Here is a 19,620-nt window from a genome sequence, read left to right as displayed (position 1 = left end):
AGCTGAGATCGCCCTAGCACTAGGCAAAACAGTAGCTCCCGACGTGCCGCGCCAGGCCGCGCTGTCAAATTACGGGGAGTTTACTGCCGATCGATCCGGCAGCTGCGTCTCTCGTGGCCAGAGTTGCTCGCTTTTCCGCCAGCGTCGGCTGCTAATAGCGATTATACCGCCAAGTTGACGCAAACCTGGCCAGCCGCCATGTTCGTGTGCTACTTGCTTGCTCTCATTTGAGGGAAGCCCTTCGTGGATTTTGCTGTTCTGCGGACGTTTACTCCGCTAGCAAGGCGACCTTACGGGCTCTCCAATTAAACTCTGAAAACTAGACCTTGAATATTTAAAGACTTTCGAGGTCTGTTAGGTGCAAAACAATTCAACCATTCTGACACAGCAACAGGTAGTTGAGTATGTAGCGTGCAAATCTTGAAATCTCGGAGTCTTTAGCTCATGTCTCGCTAGTTGTAAATTTCTTTACTTATATCTGAAGCCGATATAGCACGGAAGTTCCCTAGTCATACAGTCATCTTTGGAAGACACTTCAATCATCCAAAAATCACTTGGGAAAATTATAATTCTGCAGGTGGCGGGCGTGACAAGACGTCCTGAGAGACACTGCTAAAGGCGTTCACTGAGAACAGACTGTTCGGAAGCCCATTCATTATGGAAATATGTTAGATTTAATATCAACATGCAGACATGACCTTTTCCTACCGAAACTGATACCAGTGACGAAAAGGCAGTTGCAGCAACAATGATTAGTAAAGTACAAACGACCAATTTTCAGTAAACTAGATAAAGAACCATTTGTGTCATATTGAAAAATGAACTCAAAACATTTAGCTCTGGAGAGAAGCATGTAGAATATCTGTGGCACATATTTGGAAGAATACTTGACCTTGCACTTGGTAGACATGTACCTCGTAAAATAGTTCATGATGGGAGAGACCCATCATGGTGTGTAGCCTCTACAAAGAATCTTCTAAAGAAACAGAGACTATTGCATAACAGATGTAAAACAAAGCCTAGGGCTAGAGACGGGCAGATGCTGAAAGTAACGCGTTTGGCATTCAAGAAGGCAATACGTGAAGCCTTCAACGATTAGCGTCCCAGAATGTAATCGAAATATCTCTCAAAAAACACAAAAAAATTCTAATCATATCTCAAGACTGTTACTGGTACCAAAGTTACCACTAACAGCCTTTACATATGACCAGCAGTTAGAGGCTGGGACTGAAAAATAGAGTAACAAAGCGGGACCAGAAGTGCTGAACTCGGTTTTTAAACGTCCCTTTAAGAATGAAAATCCAGGGGAATCGCCCCAAATTTACTCCCTCTCTAGTGCAAAGATAATGAAATTAGTGTCAGCTGTTTCCGTAAGTAGTTGAAATCCCTAAAATTGAACAAGGCACCGGGACCCGATAGAATTGCTATCATAATCCATGCCGAATTTGTGACTGAGCTAATCCTTGTTTTAACTATAATCTACTGTAGCTCCCTCGAATCGAAAACAGTGGCAGCAGTTGGAAGAAAATGCAGTTCAACGCGGTTTACAAGAACGGTAGCAGAAATTATCTCAAAACTACTGTCCAGTATCCTTGACATCCATTTCTTGTAGGATGTTAGAACATATTCTGAACTCAAACATAACGAGGTGTCTAGAATGTTAGAAAATACTCTGCACTCGAACATAATGAGGTACCTCGAACAGAATGATGTCCTCAGTGCCAACCGGTGTCAATTCCTAAAATATCGTGAAATCCAACTCGCTCTCATCTCACATGGCATCCCGAAAGACATGGATCAATACAATGAAATGCTTGCACTATTTCTTGATTTCTGAACAGCTTCTTACGCAGTAATAGAATTTACGCTTATAATCGAAAGAACGTAAGTATGACTTATGTAGCAAAGTTTGTGGCAGGATGGAGGATTTATTGGTAGGGGAGACTGAGCTTGTTAGATTGGATAGAGAGCCATCGATGTACCCAGGAAAGTGTGTTGTGACTTGCTGTTCATGTTGGACACTGAGATCACAAAAGTCATGGGACAGCGATAGGTACTTATACAGATGGCGGTAGTATCGTATACACAAGGTATAAAAGGGCATTGTATTGGCGAAGCTGTCGTTTGCACTCAGGTGATTCATTTGCACAGATTTCCGACATTATTGTGGCAGCACGACGGGAAATAACAGGCTTCGAACACGCAATCGTAGTTGGGCTACATGCGTGGGACATTTCATTTCGGAAGAAGTTAGGGAATTCAGTATTCCAAGATCCACAGTATCAAGAATCTGCCAAGAATACGAAATTTAAAGCAATACCTCGCATCACAGACAATGCATTGGCCGACGGCTTTCACATGACGACCGATACCAGGGGCGTTTGCGTAGAGCTGTCAGTGCTAAGAGACAAGCAGCACTCCCTGTAGTAATCTCAGATGCAATGTGTGACGTTCGACAAAAGTATCCGTTAGGACAGTACGGCGAAATTTGGCGTTAATGGGCTATGGCAGCAGACGACCAAGGCGAGTGCCTTTGCTAACAGCAGGACACTGTTGGACCCCAGACGACTGGAAAACCGTGACCTGGTCAGATGAGTCGCGCTTTTATTTGGTACGAACTGGTGTAGGCTTCGAGCGTGACGTGGACCCCACGAAGCCGTGGACCCAAGTTGTGAGCACGGCACTGTGAAAGCTGTTGGTGGCTCGATAATGGTGTGGGTTGTGTTTACGTGGAACTCACTGGGTCCTCTGGCCAACTGAGAACCGATCATTGACAGGAAATGATTAAGTTCGGCTGCTTTTAGACCATTTGGAGTTATTAATAGTTTCATGTTGCCAAACAACGATGTACCATGTCACTGGGCCACAATTGTTGCTTTGGAGAATATTCAGGACAATTCGAACGAATGATTCGGCCACCCAGATCGCCCGACCCGAATCCCATCGGACATTTATGGACCGTAATCGAGAGGTCAGTTCGTGCACAAAATCCTGAAGCGACAGGACTTTCGCAATTGTGCTATAGAGGCAGCATTGCTCACTATATATGCAGTGGACTTTCAGCGACTTGCTGAGTCCATACCATGTCGAGTTTCTGCGGTACGCTGGCGAAAGGAGGTCTGACACGATATTAGGATGTATCGCATGACTTCTGGCACCTAAATGTATGTTAATGACCTTGCAGGCAACATTCATAGTAATCTCAGACTTTTCGCAGATGATGCAGTTATGTACAGTGAAGTACTATCAGTAACAAGCTGCATAGATATCACTCAAATCTTCATCAGACTTCAAAGTGGTGTAATGATTGTTAACTTGCTTTAAAGGTTCAGTAACGTAAAACTGTACACCTTAATAAACGAAAAGAAAACATAATGTTCTATGTCCAAACTATCAGCGCTTCACACCTTGAATCGGTATACTTGAGTATAACACTTCGTGAGGATATGATATGGAACGATCGCACAGGCTCAGTCGTAAGCAAAGCAAGTGGTACTCTTAGATTTATTAGCAGAATACTGGGGAAATGCAGCCAGTTTTCAGCTGAGATTGATTAACAATCACTCGTGCGACCCATCCTAGAATACGGCTCAAGCATGTGGGACACATGCCAACTAGGAGTAACGTTGGATATTGTACGTGTACAGATAAGAGCTGCACAAGTGGTCTCAGATTTGTTTCACCAGTGGGAAAGTGTCACAGAAGAGCTGAAGAAACTGAACTAGAGGACTCTTAAAGTTGGACGCAAACGATCCCGAGAAAGGTTTCTTACGAAGTTTCAAGTATTAAACGATGAATCAAGAAATATGATACGACATCATACGTAACTCTCCAGTAGAGATCGTGCGGACAACATTAGATTAATTACAACACGTACGGAGACATTAGAATAGTCGTTCTTCCCGCGCTCCAATGGACGAGAAGAAGCCCTAATAATGGTGCAATGTGAAGTATCCTCTGCCATGCACTTTACAGCAGTTTGCAGGGTATGGTCGTGTATGTAGATACGTAGATGTAGCTACAGATGTAGATGGAAAAGGAATAGAAGGAAACACAACAGGAACAGCGATTGGGCGACAAAAATGAAATTAGAAACTGTCTTATAGAACATTTCACAGAGCACATTGTAATCATAGTTGACACTTGATAAAGAAAGAATATTGTGTGTTTAAAAGCACTTGGCGACAAGAGAAGATTTCAGGTTGTATTACGGCAAGACAGATTCCGAAATAATTTTTACAAATTGCAAAACATTTCCAGGAGCTGATGTCGACTTTGACCTCAATTTATTGATTATGGGCTGCAAATTATAAGTAAAGAAAAACCGGAAAGATATGAAATTAAGGAAATGGTGCTTGAATGAACTAGAAGAACCAGTGCTTTTTGAGAGTGCCAAACGGAGCTAATAACAATAGAGGAATAGAATACTGCAGATGACGAGTCGACAGCATTGAACGATGAAATAGTAAGGCTCCCGAAGATCAAACTGGCAAACCTTGTAGCGAATTTATTGTTGTCCGTCCCTTATTTATTCTTTCTGAATGACCTAGATTCCACCAAACCGCCTGCACGAACAAGGAGGCACTAAGTTCTTGTCATCGACCTAAGTCAAACACCACAAAAACGAAGTATAAACTAAATCCCATATTTTCTGTAGATAACAAGCGCTGAAATGTCCAATATCTGGTAGCGTAGGACCAGAGTAAAACGACTACAACTACACTTAGCTGCTGAAGTTACATCTCCCCTGGAATGCACAGCTTTTCCGAAGAACAACTAACCACAGTTAGCTCACTTAAAGAACTGCTCAATATTAATCTTTAGATGGATTAATCACACTGAAAAAGATTATGATTTTTATATACTCTCGACTACAAATCAGAACACAATTGCGGTCACAAAATTCTTCGTATATTCTGAAATTCTGTTATACATATTATGCGCTATTATGTACCCAGACTCATCTGAGTTCATCAAACGCAGTATATGTGCCTGGCCTGGTGCATCCACATCTACATCTACATTTATACTCCGCAAGCCACCCAACGGTGTGTGGCGGAGAGCACTTTACGTGTCACTGTCATTACCTCCCTTTTCTGTTCCAGTCGCGTATGGTTCGCGGGAAGAGCGACTGCCAGAAAAACTCTGTGCGCGCTCGAATCTCTCTAATTTTACATTCGTGATCTCCTCGCGAGGTGTAAGTAGGGGGAAGCAATATATTCGATACCTCATCCAGAAGCGCACCCTCTCGAAACCTGGACAGCAAGCTACACCGCGATGCCGAGTGCCTGTCTTTCAGAGTCTGCCACTTGAGTTTGCTAAACATCTCCGTAACGTTATCACGCTTACCAAATAACCCTGTGACGAAACGCGCCGCTCTTCTTTGGATCTTCTCTATCTCCTCCGTCAATCCGATCTGGTACGGATCCCACACTGATGAGCAATACTCAAGTATAGGTCAAATGAGTGTTTTGTAAGCCACCTCCTTTGTTGATGGACTACATTTTCTAAGGACTCTCCCAATGAATCTCAACCTGGTACCCGCCTTACCAACAATTAATTTTATATGATTCCACTTCAAATCGTTCCGCACACATACTCCCAGATATTTTACAAAAGTAACTGCTACCAGTGTTTGTTCCGCTATCATATAATCGTGCAATAAACGATCTTTCTTTCTATGTAATCGCAATACATTGCATTTGTCTATATTAAGGGTCAGTTGCCACTAGCCGGCCGCGGTGGTCTAGCGGTTCTGGCGCTGCACTCCGGAACCGCGGAACTGCTACGGTCGCAGGTTCGAATCCTGCCTCGGGCATGGGTGTGTGTGATGTCCTTAGGTTAGTTAGGTTTAAGCAGTTCTAAGTTCTAGGGGACTTATGACCTAAGATGTTGAGTCCCATAGTGCTCAGAGCCATTTGAACCATCAGTTGCCACTCCCTGCACCAAGTGCCTATCCGCTGCAGATCTTCCTGCATTTCGCTACAATTTTCTAATGCTGCAACTTCTCTGTATACTACAGCATCATCCGCGAAAAGCCGCATGGAACTTCCAACACTATCTACTAGGTCATTTATATGTATTGTGAAAAGCAATGGTCCCATAACACTCCCCCGTGGCACGCCAGAGGTTACTTGAACGTCTGTAGACGTCTCTCTATTGAGAACAACATGCTGGTTCTGTTTGCTAAAAACTCTTCAATCCAGCTACACAGCTGGTGTGATATTCCATAGGCTCTTACTTTGTTTATCAGGCGACAGTGCGGAACTGTATAGAACGCCTTCCGGAAGTCAAGGAAAATAGCATTTACCTGGGAACCTGTATCTAATATTTTTTGAGTCTCATGAACAAATAAAGCGAGTTGGGTTTCACACGATCGATGTTTCTGTAATCCATGTTGATTCCTACAGAGTAGATTCTGGGTTTCCAGAAACGACATAAAACGACGATAAAATACCTGACGGCTTACCAGAGAGGACATTATCATCGTTGATAAAGAACGTCCGTCCTCAGAGACCAAAAACAGGAAAAGTTAACGTAATATTGGTAAACTGCAGGAGTATCCAGGGCAAGGTTCCTGAATTAGTATCTCTTATTGAAGGAAATAGTGCGCATATAGTATTAGGAACGGAAAGTTGGTTAAAACCGGAAGTGAACAGTAACGAAATCCTAGACACAGAATGGAATATATACCGCAAGGATAGGATAAACGCCAATGGTGGAGGAGTATTTATAGCAGTAAAGAATTCAATAATATCCAGTGAAGTTATTAGCGAATGCGAATGTGAAATAATCTGGGTTAAGTTAAGTATCAAAGGTGGGTCAGATATGATAGTCGGATGCTTCTATAGACCACCTGCATCAGCAACCGTAGTAGTTGAGCGCCTCAGAGAGAACCTGCAGAACGTCGTGAAGAAGTTTCGTGATCATACTATTGTAATAGGGGGAGACTTCAATCTACCAGGTATAGAATGGGATAGTCACACAATCAGAACTGGAGCCAGGGACAGAGACTCTTGTGACATTATCCTGACTGCCTTGTCCGAGAATTACTTCGAGCAGATAGTTAGAGAACCAACTCGTGAAGCTAACGTTTTAGACCTCATAGCAACAAATAGACCGGAACTTTTCGACTCCGTGAATGTAGAAGAGGGTATCAGTGATCATAAGTCAGTGGTTGCATCAATGACTACAAGTGTAATAAGAAATGCCAAGAAAGGAAGGAAAATATATTTGCTTAACAAGAGTGATAGGGCACAAATCGCAGAATATCTGAGTGACCACCATCAAACGTTCATTTCTGAGGAAGAGGATGTGGAACAAAAATGGAAAAAATTCAGAAACATCGTCCAGTACGCCTTAGATAAGTTCGTACCGACTAAGGTCCAAAGCGAGGGGAAAGATCCACCGTGGTATAACAATCATGTACGAAAGGTACTACGGAAACAAAGAAAGCTTCATCATAGGTTTAAGAGTAGTCGAATCATAGCTGATAAGGAAAAGCTGAACGAAGCGAAAAAGAGCGTAAAGAGAGAAATGAGAGAAGCATTCAACGAATTCGAACATAAAACATTGGCAAACAATCTAAACAAGAACCCTAAAAAGTTTTGGTCATATGTAAAATCGGTAAGCGGATCTAAATCCCCTATTCAGTCACTCGTTGACCACGATGGCACAGAAACAGAGGACGACCGAAGAAAGGCAGAAATACTGAATTCAGTGTTCCGAAACTGTTTCACTGCGGAAAATCGTAACACGGTCCCTGACTTCAGCCGTCGCACGGACGCCAAAATGGAAAATATTGAAATAAACGATATCGGAATTGAAAAACAACTGCTATCACTTAGTAGCGGAAAAGCATCCGGACCAGACGAGATACCCTTAAGATTCTACAGTGATTATGCTAAAGAACTTGCCCCCTTTCTATCAGCAATTTATCGTAGATCGCTGGAAGAACGTAAAGTACCTAGCGACTGGAAGAAAGCGCAGGTCGTTCCCATTTTCAAGAAGGGTCATAAATCAGATGCGAATAATTATAGGCCTATTTCGCTTACGTCAATCTGTTGTAGAATAATGGAACATGTTTTGTGTTCTCGTATTATGACGTTCTTAGATAATACAAATCTCCTTCATCATAACCAACATGGATTCCGCAAGCAGAGATCATGTGAAACTCAGCTCGCCCTATTTGCCCAAGAAATTCACAGTGCCGTAGACACTGGCGAGCAGATTGATGCCGTATTCCTGGACTTCAGGAAGGCATTTGATACGGTTCCGCACTTACGTTTAGTGAAAAAAATACGAGCTTACGGAATATCGGACCAGGTTTGTGATTGGATTCAGGATTTCCTAAAAGAAAGAACACAACATGTCATTCTTAACGGTTCAAAATCTGCAGATGTAGAGGTAATTTCGGGAGTACCGCAGGGAAGCGTGATAGGACCTTTATTGTTTACAATATACATAAATGACTTAGTTGACAACGTCGGTAGCTCCGTGAGGCTATTTGCAGATGACACGGTTGTCTACAAGAGAGTAGCAACATCAGAAGACTCGTACGTACTCCAGGAGGACCTGCAGAGGATTAATGCATGGTGCGACAGCTGGCAGCTTTCCCTAAACGTAGATAAATGTAATATAATGCGCATACATAGGGGCAGAAATCCATTCCAGTACGATTATGCCATAGGTGGTAAATCATTGGAAGCGGTAACGACCATAAAATACTTAGGAGTTACTATCCGGAGCGATCTGAAGTGGAATGATCACATAAAACAAATAGTGGGAAAAGCAGGCGCCAGGTTGAGATTCATAGGAAGAATTCTAAGAAAATGTGACTCATTGACGAAAGAAGTAGCTTACAAAACGCTTGTTCGTCCGATTCTTGAGTATTGCTCATCAGTATGGGACCCTTACCAGGTTGGATTAATAGAAGAGATAGACATGATCCAGCGAAAAGCAGCGCGATTCGTCATGGGGACATTTAGTCAGCGTGAGAGCGTTACGGAGATGCTGAACAAGCTCCAGTGGCGGACACTTCAAGAAAGGCGTTACGCAATACGGAGAGGTTTATTATCGAAATTACGAGAGAGCACATTCCGGGAAGAGATGGGCAACATATTACTACCGCCCACATATATCTCGCGTAATGATCACAACGAAAAGATCCGAGAAATTAGAGCAAATACGGAGACTTACAAGCAGTCGTTCTTCCCACGCACAATTCGTGAATGGAACAGGGAAGGGGGGATCAGATAGTGGTACAATAAGTACCCTCCGCCACACACCGTAAGGTGGCTCGCGGAGTATAGATGTAGATGTAGATGATACTCGAGCAAAAAACATGTTCTAAAATTCTACAACAGATCGACGTCAGAGATATAGGTCTATAGTTTAGCGCATCTGCTCGACGACCCTTCTTGAAGACTGGGACTACCTGTGCTCTTTTCCAATCATTTGGAACCTTCCGTTCCTCTAGAGACTTGCGGTACACGGCTGTTAGAAGGGGGGCAAGTTCTTTCGCGTACTCTGTGTAGAATCGAATTGGTATCCCGTCAGGTTCAGTGGACTTTTCTCTGTTGAGTGATTCCTGTTGCTTTTCTATTCCTTGGACACTTATTTCGATGTCAGCCATTTTTTCGTTTGTGCGAGAATTTAGAGAAGGAACTGCAGTGCGGTCTTCCTCTGTGAAAGAGCTTTGGAAAAAGGTGTCTAGTATTTCAGCTTTACGTGTGTCATCCTCTGTTTCAATGCCATCATCATTCCGGAGTGTCTGGATATGCTGTTTCGAGCCACTTACTGATTTAACGTAAGACCAGAACTTCCTAGGATTTTCTGTCAAGTCGGTACATAGAATTGTACTTTCGAGTTCACTGAACGCTTCACGCATAGCCCTCCTTACGCTAACTTTGACATCGTTTAGCTTCTGTTTGACTGCGAGGTTTTGGCTGCGTTTAAACTTGCAGTGAAGCTCTCTTTGCTTCCGCAGTAGTTTCCTAACTTTGTTGTTGAACCACGGTGGGTTTTTCCCGTCCCTCACAGCTTTACTAGGCACGTACCTGTCTAAAACGCATTTTACGATTGCCTTGAACTTTTTCCATAAACACTCAACATTGTCAGTGTCGGAACAGAAATTTTCGTTTTGATCTGTCAGGTAGTCTGAAATCTGCTTTCTATTTCTCTTGCTAAACAGATAAACCTTCCTCCCTTTTTTTATATTCCTATTTTGTTCCATATTCAGGGATGTTGCAACGGCCTTGTGATCACTGATTCCCTGTTCTGCGATTACGGAGTCGAAAAGTTCGGGTTGTTTGTTATCAGTAGGTCCAAGATGTTATCTCCACGATTCGGTTCTCTGTTTAATTGCTCGAGGTAATTTTCGGATAGTGCACTCGATGCTTTGTCCCTAGCACCCGTCCTAAACATCTGAGTGTCCCAGTCTAAATCTGTTAAATTGAAATCTCCACTTAAGACTATAACATGCTTAGAAAATTTATGTGAAATGTATTCCAGATTTTCTCTCAGTTGTTCTGCCACTAATGCTGCTGAGTCGGGAGGTCGGTAAACGGAGTCAATTATTAACCTAGCTCGGTTGCTGAGTGTAACCTCCACCCATAATAATTCTCACTACTACTTCACTACAGGATAAACTACAACTAACAGCGACAAACACGCCACCACCGGTTGCATGCAATCTATCCTTTCTAAACACCGTCTGTGCCTTTGTAAAAATTTCGGGAGAATTTATCTCTGGCTTCAGCCAGCTTTCCGTACCTATAACGATTTCAGCTTCGGTGCTTTCTATCAGTGCTTGAAGTTCCGGTACTTTACCAATCCAGCTTCGACAGTTTACAATTACTATACCGATTGCTGCTTGGTCCCCGCATGTCCTGACTTTGCTCCGCACCCTTTGAGGCTGTTGCCCTTTCTGTACTTGCCCGAGGCCATCTAACCTAAAAAACCGCCCAGTCCACGCCACACAACCCCTGCTACCCGTGTAGCCGCCTGCTGCGTGTAGTGGACTCCTGACCTATCCAGCGGAACCCGAAACCCCACCACCCTATGGCGGAAGTCGAGGAATCTGCAGCCCACACGGTCGCAGAACCGTCTCAGCCTCTGATTCAGACCCTTCACTCGGCTCTGTACCAAAGATACGCAGTCAGTCCTGTCGACGATGCTGCAGATGGTGACCTCTGCTTTCATCCCGCTAGCGAGACTGGCAGTCTTCACCAAATAAGATAGCCACCGCAAGCCAGAGAGGATTTCCTCCGATCCATATCGATACAAAAATGGTTCAAATGGCTCTGAGCACTATGGGACTTAACTGCTGCGGTCATCAGTCCCCTAGAACTTAGAACTACTTAAACCTAACCAACCTGAGGACATCACACAAATCCATGTCCGAGACAGGATTCGAACCTGGGACCGTAGCGGTCGCGCGGTTCCAGACTGTAGCGCCTAGAGCCGCTCGGCCACTCAGGCCGTCCATCGCGACACACATCATTGGTGCCGACATGAGCGACCACCTGCAGATGGGTGCACCCTGTACCCATCATGGCATCCGGAAGGATGCTTTCCACATCTGGAATGACTCCCCCCAGTATGCACACGGAGTGCACATTGGTTTTCTTCCCTTCTCTTGCTGCCATATCCCTAAGGGGCCCCATTACGCGCCTGACGTTGGAGCTCCCAACTACAAATAAGCCCACCCTCTGCGACCGCCCGGATCTTGCAGACTGAGGGGCAACCTCTGGAACAGGACAAGCAGCCATGTCCTGTCGAAGATCAGTATCAGCCGGAGACAGAGCCTGAAACCGGTCCGTCAGACAAACTGGAGAGATAGCAATCTACAGACGTAATGTAAGGCCGAGATCACACAGGCGTGGATGTCTAGCGCCGACATGGCGCTGCTGAGCGCCACCTCCGTGTTAACAAATGGAACAGTTCACACAGAGCTAGCGCACGGGGACGCGTCGCTTCTTGGTCCGCGCCACGTCGGTTTGCCGCCACGAATGGCGCACCAAAGGCACGCATGGTGGAGACATCCAACTACCGCGCTGCTGTTTTCATTAATTTGAAATCATCCGATATGCCTAAAAAATTGTTTAGGCAGCTGCAGCAAAGCTACATCTGCCTTTGTAGATAACTTCTCAGTAAAACTTTTACTTTCCGCGTAAAAAATTAAAAACCGCTGTTTTGAGATTCCCGTGTGTTCTCCGCTATGCAGTCCCTCCCACTCCATTTTGACGAAACTATTCGGCAAAAAATTGATTTTTTGACATCTTATAGGCTGACAACGCAACTTCATAGCGAACTGGTATTTTTTTCGTTATTACCACAGTTATTGTGATACTTCCTAAATAAGTAAACCACTGGGCATATTTTGAAAAGTTTGCTGTGAAAAAGTAGTCACTGGTCATTCTATGTTTGGTGGGTTTTAGGACATAGGTTGCAGCGTATGAAGTGTAGCTAAAATATCGAAATTGTTTTTAACGATGGAAGGAGAGGGATATCTCTTTCCAGCACCAAATCAATAAGTGACGTACACTACTGCCGATTAAAGTTGCTACACCAAGAAGAAATGCAGATGATAAACGGGTATTCATTGGACAAAAATATTATACTAGAAGTGACATGTGATTACATTTTCACGCAATTTGGGTGCAAAGATCCTGAGAAATCAGCACCCAGAACAACCGCCTCTGACCATAATAACGGCCTTAATACGCCTTGGCATTGAGTCAAACAGAGTGGATGGCGTGTACAGGTACAGCTGCCCAACACGATACCACAGTTCATCAATAGTGACGCGTATTGTGACGAGCTAGTTGCTCGGCCACCATTAACCAGACGTTTTCAATTGGTGAGAGATCTGGAAAATGTGCTGTATCCAGAAAGGCCCGTTCAGGACCTGCAACATGCGGTCGTGCATTATCCTGCTGAAATGTAGGGTTTCGCAGAAATGGAATGAAGGGTAGAGCCACGGGTCGTAACACATCTGAAATGTAACGTCCACTGTTCAAAGTGCCGTCAATGCGAACAAGAGGTGACCGAGGCACCCCATACCATCACGCTGGGTGATACGCCAGTATGGCAATGACGAATACACGCTTCGAATGTGCGTTCACCGCGATGACGCCAAATACGGATGCGACCATCATGATGCTGTAAACAGAACCTGGATTCATCTGAAAAAAATGACGTTTTGCCATTCGTGCACCCAGGTTCGTCGTTGAGTACACCATCGCAGGCGCTCCTGTCTGCGATGCAGCGTCAAGGGTAACCGCAGTCATGGTCTCCGAGCTGATAGTCCCTGCTGCTGCAAACGTCGTCGAACAGTTCGTGCATATGGTTATTGCCTTGCAAACGTCCCCATCTGTTGATTCATGGATCGAGACGTGACTGCACGATCCGTTACAGCCTTGCGGATAAGATGCCTGTCATCTCGACTGCTAGTGATACGAGGCCGTTCGGATTCAGCATGGCTTTCCGTATTACCATCCTGAACGCACCGATTCCATATTCTGCTAACAGTCATTGGATCTCGACCAACGCGAGCAGAAATGTCGCGATACGACAAACCGCAATCGCGATAGGCTACAATCCGACCTTTATTAAAGCCGGAAACGTGATGGTATGCATTTCGCCTCCTTACAACGTTTCACCAGGCAACGACGGTCAGCTGCTGTTTGTGTATGAGAAATCGGTTGGAAAACTTTCCTCATGTCAGCACGTTGTAGGTGTCGCCACCGGCGCCAGCCTTGTGTGAAAGCTAATCATTTGCGTATCACATCATCTTCTTTCTGTCGGTTAAATTTGGCGTGTGTAGCACGTCATCTTCGTGGTGTAGCAATTTTAATGGCCAGTAGTGTATTTTGACGTTAGGGGGCGACGAACTCTCGACATTATGGTTGTGCGCTATATGGATTTCTGGATCGTGTATCTCTTTCGTATGTGGTTCATGAAGTCAATTACGATCACATTTTAGGTTATTACCGTATCAAGAGTTATTTTCATTATAAAACAAATGCTAGGCAGTCGCAGATCCAGCGGTAGATTTAGTTATACTTTGATCAACCGGAACATTATGACCATCGACCTACTATCGATATAAAGCCGTCACCTGGGCAGGAATAACTGCTAGTCAGACACACGCACGGTGCATGTAGTATCAGTGAGCGTGCTGTCCGTGTGTAGAATGGGAAAGGCACACGCTCTATCTGAGTTTCACCGAGGGCAGATTATGGTGGCCTGGTGGCTCGGCACGTGCATTTCGAAGACTGTACGACTTGTTGGGTGTTCGAGGAATGCTGTGGTGTGTGTCTTCAACACGTGGTGAAACCAAGGTAAAACAACTTGTTGACATCGTGGGGTTGGACGGCCACTCCTCATTACAGACATTGGACGTCGTAAGCTGAGTAGACTGGTAAAATACACTCCTGGAAATTGAAATAAGAACACCGTGAATTCATTGTCCCAGGAAGGGGAAACTTTATTGACACATTCCTGGGGTCAGATACATCACATGATCACACTGACAGAACCACAGGCACATAGACACAGGCAACAGAGCATGCACAATGTCGGCACTAGTACAGTGTATATCCACCTTTCGCAGCAATGCAGGCTGCTATTCTCCCATGGAGACGATCGTAGAGATGCTGGATGTAGTCCTGTGGAACGGATTGCCATGCCATTTCCACCTGGCGCCTCAGTTGGACCAGCGTTCGTGCTGGACATGCAGACCGCGTGAGACGACGCTTCATCCAGTCCCAAACATGCTCAATGGGGGACAGATCCGGAGATCTTGCTGGCTAGGGTAGTTGACTTACACCTTCTAGAGCACGTTGGGTGGCACGGGATACATGCGAACGTGCATTGTCCTGTTGGAACAGCAAGTTCCCTTGCCGGTCTAGGAATGGTAGAACGATGGGTTCGATGACGGTTTGGATGTACCGTGCACTATTCAGTGTCCCCTCGACGATCACCAGCGGTGTACGGCCAGTGTAGAAGATCGCTCCCCACACCATGATGCCGGGTGTTGGCCCTGTGTGCCTCGGTCGTATGCAGTCCTGACTGTGGCGCTCACCTGCACGGCGCCAAATACGCATACGACCATCATTGGCACCAAGGCAGAAGCGACTCTCATCGCTGAAGACGACACGTCTCCATTCGTCCCTCCATTTACGCCTGTCGCGACACCACTGGAGGCGGGCTGCACGATGTTGGAGCGTGAGCGGAAGACGGCCTAACGGTGTGCGGGACCGTAGCCCAGCTTCATGGAGACGGTTGCGAATGGTCCTCGCCGATACCCCAGGAGCAACAGTGTCCCTAATTTGCTGGGAAGTGGCGGTGCGGTCCCCTACGGCACTGCGTAGGATCCTACGGTCTTGGCGTGCATCCGTGCGTCGCTGCGGTCCGGTCCCAGGTCGACGGGCACGTGCACCTTCCGCCGACCACTGGCGACAACATCGATGTACTGTGGAGACCTCACGCCCCACGTGTTGAGCAATTCGGCGGTACGTCCACCCGGCCTCCCGCATGCCCACTATACGCCCTCGCTCAAAGACCGTCAACTGCACATACGGTTCACGTCCACGCTGTCGCGGCATGCTACCAGTGTTAAAGACTGCGATGGAGCTCCGTATGCCACGGCAAACTGGCTGACACTGACGGCGGCGGTGCACAAATGCTGCGCAGCTAGCGCCATTCGACGGCCAACACCGCGGTTCCTGGTGTGTCCGCTGTGCCGTGCGTGTGATCATTGCTTGTACAGCCCCCTCGCAGTGTCCGGAGCAAGTATGGTGGGTCTGACACACCGGTGTCAATGTGTTCTTATTTCCATTTCCAGGAGTGTAGAACAGGCGGCGAACTGTGGCGGAACAAACATCAGACTTTAATGCTGGGCACAGAACAAGTGTGTCTGAACACACAGTGCACCGAACACTCCTAACGATGGGCGTCCGAAGTGGACGACCCATGCGAGTGCCAATGTTAACACTACAACGTCGGCATCTACGACGGAAATGGGCCCGTGACCACTGGACGTTGGCTCAGTGGAAGAGCATTGCATGGCCCGACGAATACCTTCTTAATCACGCCGATGTGAGGGATTGAATCATTCGTCTTCCAGAGGAACAGCTCCTTGACACCAGTGCTGTGGGACAGAGGCAAGCTTTCAGCGGCTCCATTATGCTCTGGGGGACATTCACGTGGGCATCAATGGGTCCAGTGGAACTTGTGCAAGGCACCGTGACGGCCTAGGAGTATCGTACAATGGTTGCAGACCACGTACACCCCTTCACGACGATCGTGTTTCTCAGCGGCAGTGGCATTTTTCTGCAAGATAATGCACTATGTCACAACCTAGGAGCGTGATGGAGTGTTTCAAGCAAATGACTTGCAGTCCAGAGAGCAATGAATGACAAATGGGATTTTCCTGCTGGTATTCTGTGTTTTGCACGTTTATGCTTACCTATTTGCTTACGTATTTTATGCTTTCTTATTTGCGCTTCCTTGGTGTAGGCAGTGTATGTGAGGTGAAACGCCATTTTACATATTTTTGTAACAGTTACTACACAATTACTAATGTTGTCTTTGAAATAACACCACGGCTTTTTTTCTATTTTCATGAACGAACAACGTTGAATAAGTTCAGTTACAACGTCGTGCTGCTGAAAGTCTCTGGCTTTTCAGTGTTACTTATTGCAGAAACAAAAACTTACTCTGAGAAAGTACAACAACACAGGTCAAAACACACAAGTCTTACTGCAACTCAAATCTGCGCAAACAGCAGCACAAGATACGCAAAAATTTAACGCTATTCCTGTTGCAATAGCAGTAAACATGTACAGCCAGCATTACATTTTTCGTTCTCAGTCAATGCATTTTGCCAGACCTGCAGTTCCATTAATCACTTGGTACTTAAAATTATTTTAAAACTGTTTTGATCGAAGTGGATGTTTACTTCTGACCGGTTACGGGTAATCATCAGAGTTTGTACGATCTGGTTGCGGCGACGGCGCCTGACCCACTGTGGAGGCATCTGTCACTGTAAATGTAAATATTTTTCTCTGAATTCTTAATATGACTGATAGGTTAGCTTGACCACTGTGCACAATGGTAACGCCGTCGCAGTGAGAGCAACAAACTTAGGTGTTCACCGGGCTATGTTTATTATTAGTGGTTCATCTGACAGTGGAAAAGTCGTGGGTCAATGGAAACGATTTTGGAACCTAAGAGAAGATTGAACTTAAAAAATATTTGATTTTGTGACTGACAAAACCATAATGAAAACTGGCAGAGAACAAAATTCCCTGAACCTCAACTCAGGTCACAAAACGACACTAACAGTAAGGGGAGGCACCAAAACGTGTGGAGGACTGTGTGAAGAAAGCGCAACAAGATTTTCTCATCTGGGCAGCTAGCGAAATCAAAGTTAATGATACAAAAAATTTTCACAAATTATAACCAAATTATGCAACGCAAGTTGCACGGAAAAGACAGCAAGTAGCGAGTTACTGATACATGGATCGCACTACCACAATTGCGATACTTACATCCGCTCAAAATCAGCAAACCGTTGGGACCATCAACGTTAAACGGCGGCCGGGAAACGAGTGACCTTCATGGCGGGCGCCGATCGACTGACCTTGAAACACAGATCTCCCCACACAACTCATTAATTTAGAAAGAACTTTGTATGGAAGATATGACTCAATGCTGTTTCATTTTGACAGACGATAATATGGCTTATTTCACGAAAAAAATCGGGAACTATGCAGAAACTTCGCATTCTTGGCGTACAAAACGCAGCTTAACGAATAACAGGTAGGTACTGATGTGGAGCAACTTCTTCGAAGCAAGCGCAGTGGCGGAGGGAACCAGTTGGATTGGATGCACCAAACTTTGGAGCGAAAGCAACGGACATTCCCACACGGGCGGCCTCTCTTTGTCTCGTTCTTTGATGTTCAGACACAATAGCAAAAATATGTGCACAACCATTCTCTGGGGATGGTAGTGACAGCAAAGAGCTTTCTGCTGTAACACTTACGTTGACTATCGATACTGTAACATATGTATTCTTTATCTGCTTTGACTTGAGATGTATGTAATTTTTTTTCCATTTTGTAACTTTAGGTAATCTTGACAGACTGTAAATGCTTTTATCAACGCTATGTCATTTTATGTTATGCGTATGTTAAATTGTACGCTGTGTAACTGTTTCGTGGTCAGTGACAAAAGTATTGTATGGAGCAGAAAAGGTGGAGGGAACCCATTCTGTAATGAAAAGTGTTAGGCGCAAATGTAAAAGGTGGATATGTGTGAGTTACCGCGCTAAGTCTTTCTGTGGAAAGGAGTCTGTAGGTAGCCTTCGATGACCAGACATCTCAAGAGCTCTGGAGAAGTGAATTAATATGCCTCAGATGCGAATTGTTACCCGCTGCAATATCATGGCATTTATTGGTTTGCTCTTAAATTTGCAATTACGATGCAAAGAAGAATTATGCAGAGCACTTTAGATCAGTTGCCACTACTGCACGATAAGGCACTGTTTCTATCGCCACAGAAGATTGCTGCTGCATCCATATGTACGCAAAGCAATATTTTTGTTTTTTACATACTTGCATGGACCAGTGTTCGTTAAAGTTTTCACATTATAAACAGTGCAGAATTTCATGGAGCAATAGCTCTGGAGTTGCAAGTAGCCTTTTGTGTGAAAGGCTCCACGTGGTAGCTAACGTTCATAATTTCAGTTCATAATGAAAGAATATTTACTTAAAAGCGTATATAGAGAAGTAACTTCAAAGGAATTTCATTTCACAGAATATAAAGTTTACTTGTAAAAACAGTAATTTGTCAAATTAATCCTAGACCATAACTAATTAAATACTTGCAACATTACGACTTCTATAAAAAATCCGAGCATAATTATGTATTTATGCTTATGTGTTTTGTAGCCATTATTTAACGTAATGCTGTAGTTACTCTGTCAGTAATTCTACAATGAATGTTTGTAAAAAGCTCAGATGAATATTCTTGAAATATTTTTGCTTTTAAAATCATCGGTTACAGAAACCAATTAATCCTACAACAGATTCCGTGGCCCACATACAATTCAGTGCAATGAGGCAGCTCATCAAGTCAATGAAAATAACTACTGTCCTTGTTAGCTAGAATAATAGTTGGATAACAATACTCAATTACTGTTTATCAGTAATTCAGTTTAGATTAGTCGCTTTGCCCAGTTAACTGGTGTAGCGCAGTGATACTTTTTCGTTACATTCTAAAGCAATCAGTCTAACATAATTTGCTGCCATACGATAATTACTTAACCAGAAAACAGAATAGTTCATGGCTTGTTGCTTGGCTATGGCACGCTATTGTTTTTTTAATCCGGTCACCAGACAGAACTGTTATTGAAGTTTAATTCATCAGTTATTATGTATTTTGCTGTACATTTGGCTGAAAATACTTTTTCCTAGTTTAAGTTGGCGACAGTCTTTATTTTGCATGACCGCATCTTTTACTGTTTATAAACATACCGTGGGTGCGATTCCGTCCAATTAAAATTCTTCCTTTCAATACTAAGCTCACACAGGATACAAAATAAAGTCTGAT

Source organism: Schistocerca serialis, chromosome 1, assembly GCF_023864345.2.
Source record: "Schistocerca serialis cubense isolate TAMUIC-IGC-003099 chromosome 1, iqSchSeri2.2, whole genome shotgun sequence".
Lineage (NCBI taxonomy): Eukaryota > Metazoa > Arthropoda > Insecta > Orthoptera > Acrididae > Schistocerca > Schistocerca serialis.
This window is presented reverse-complemented; position numbering follows the sequence as displayed.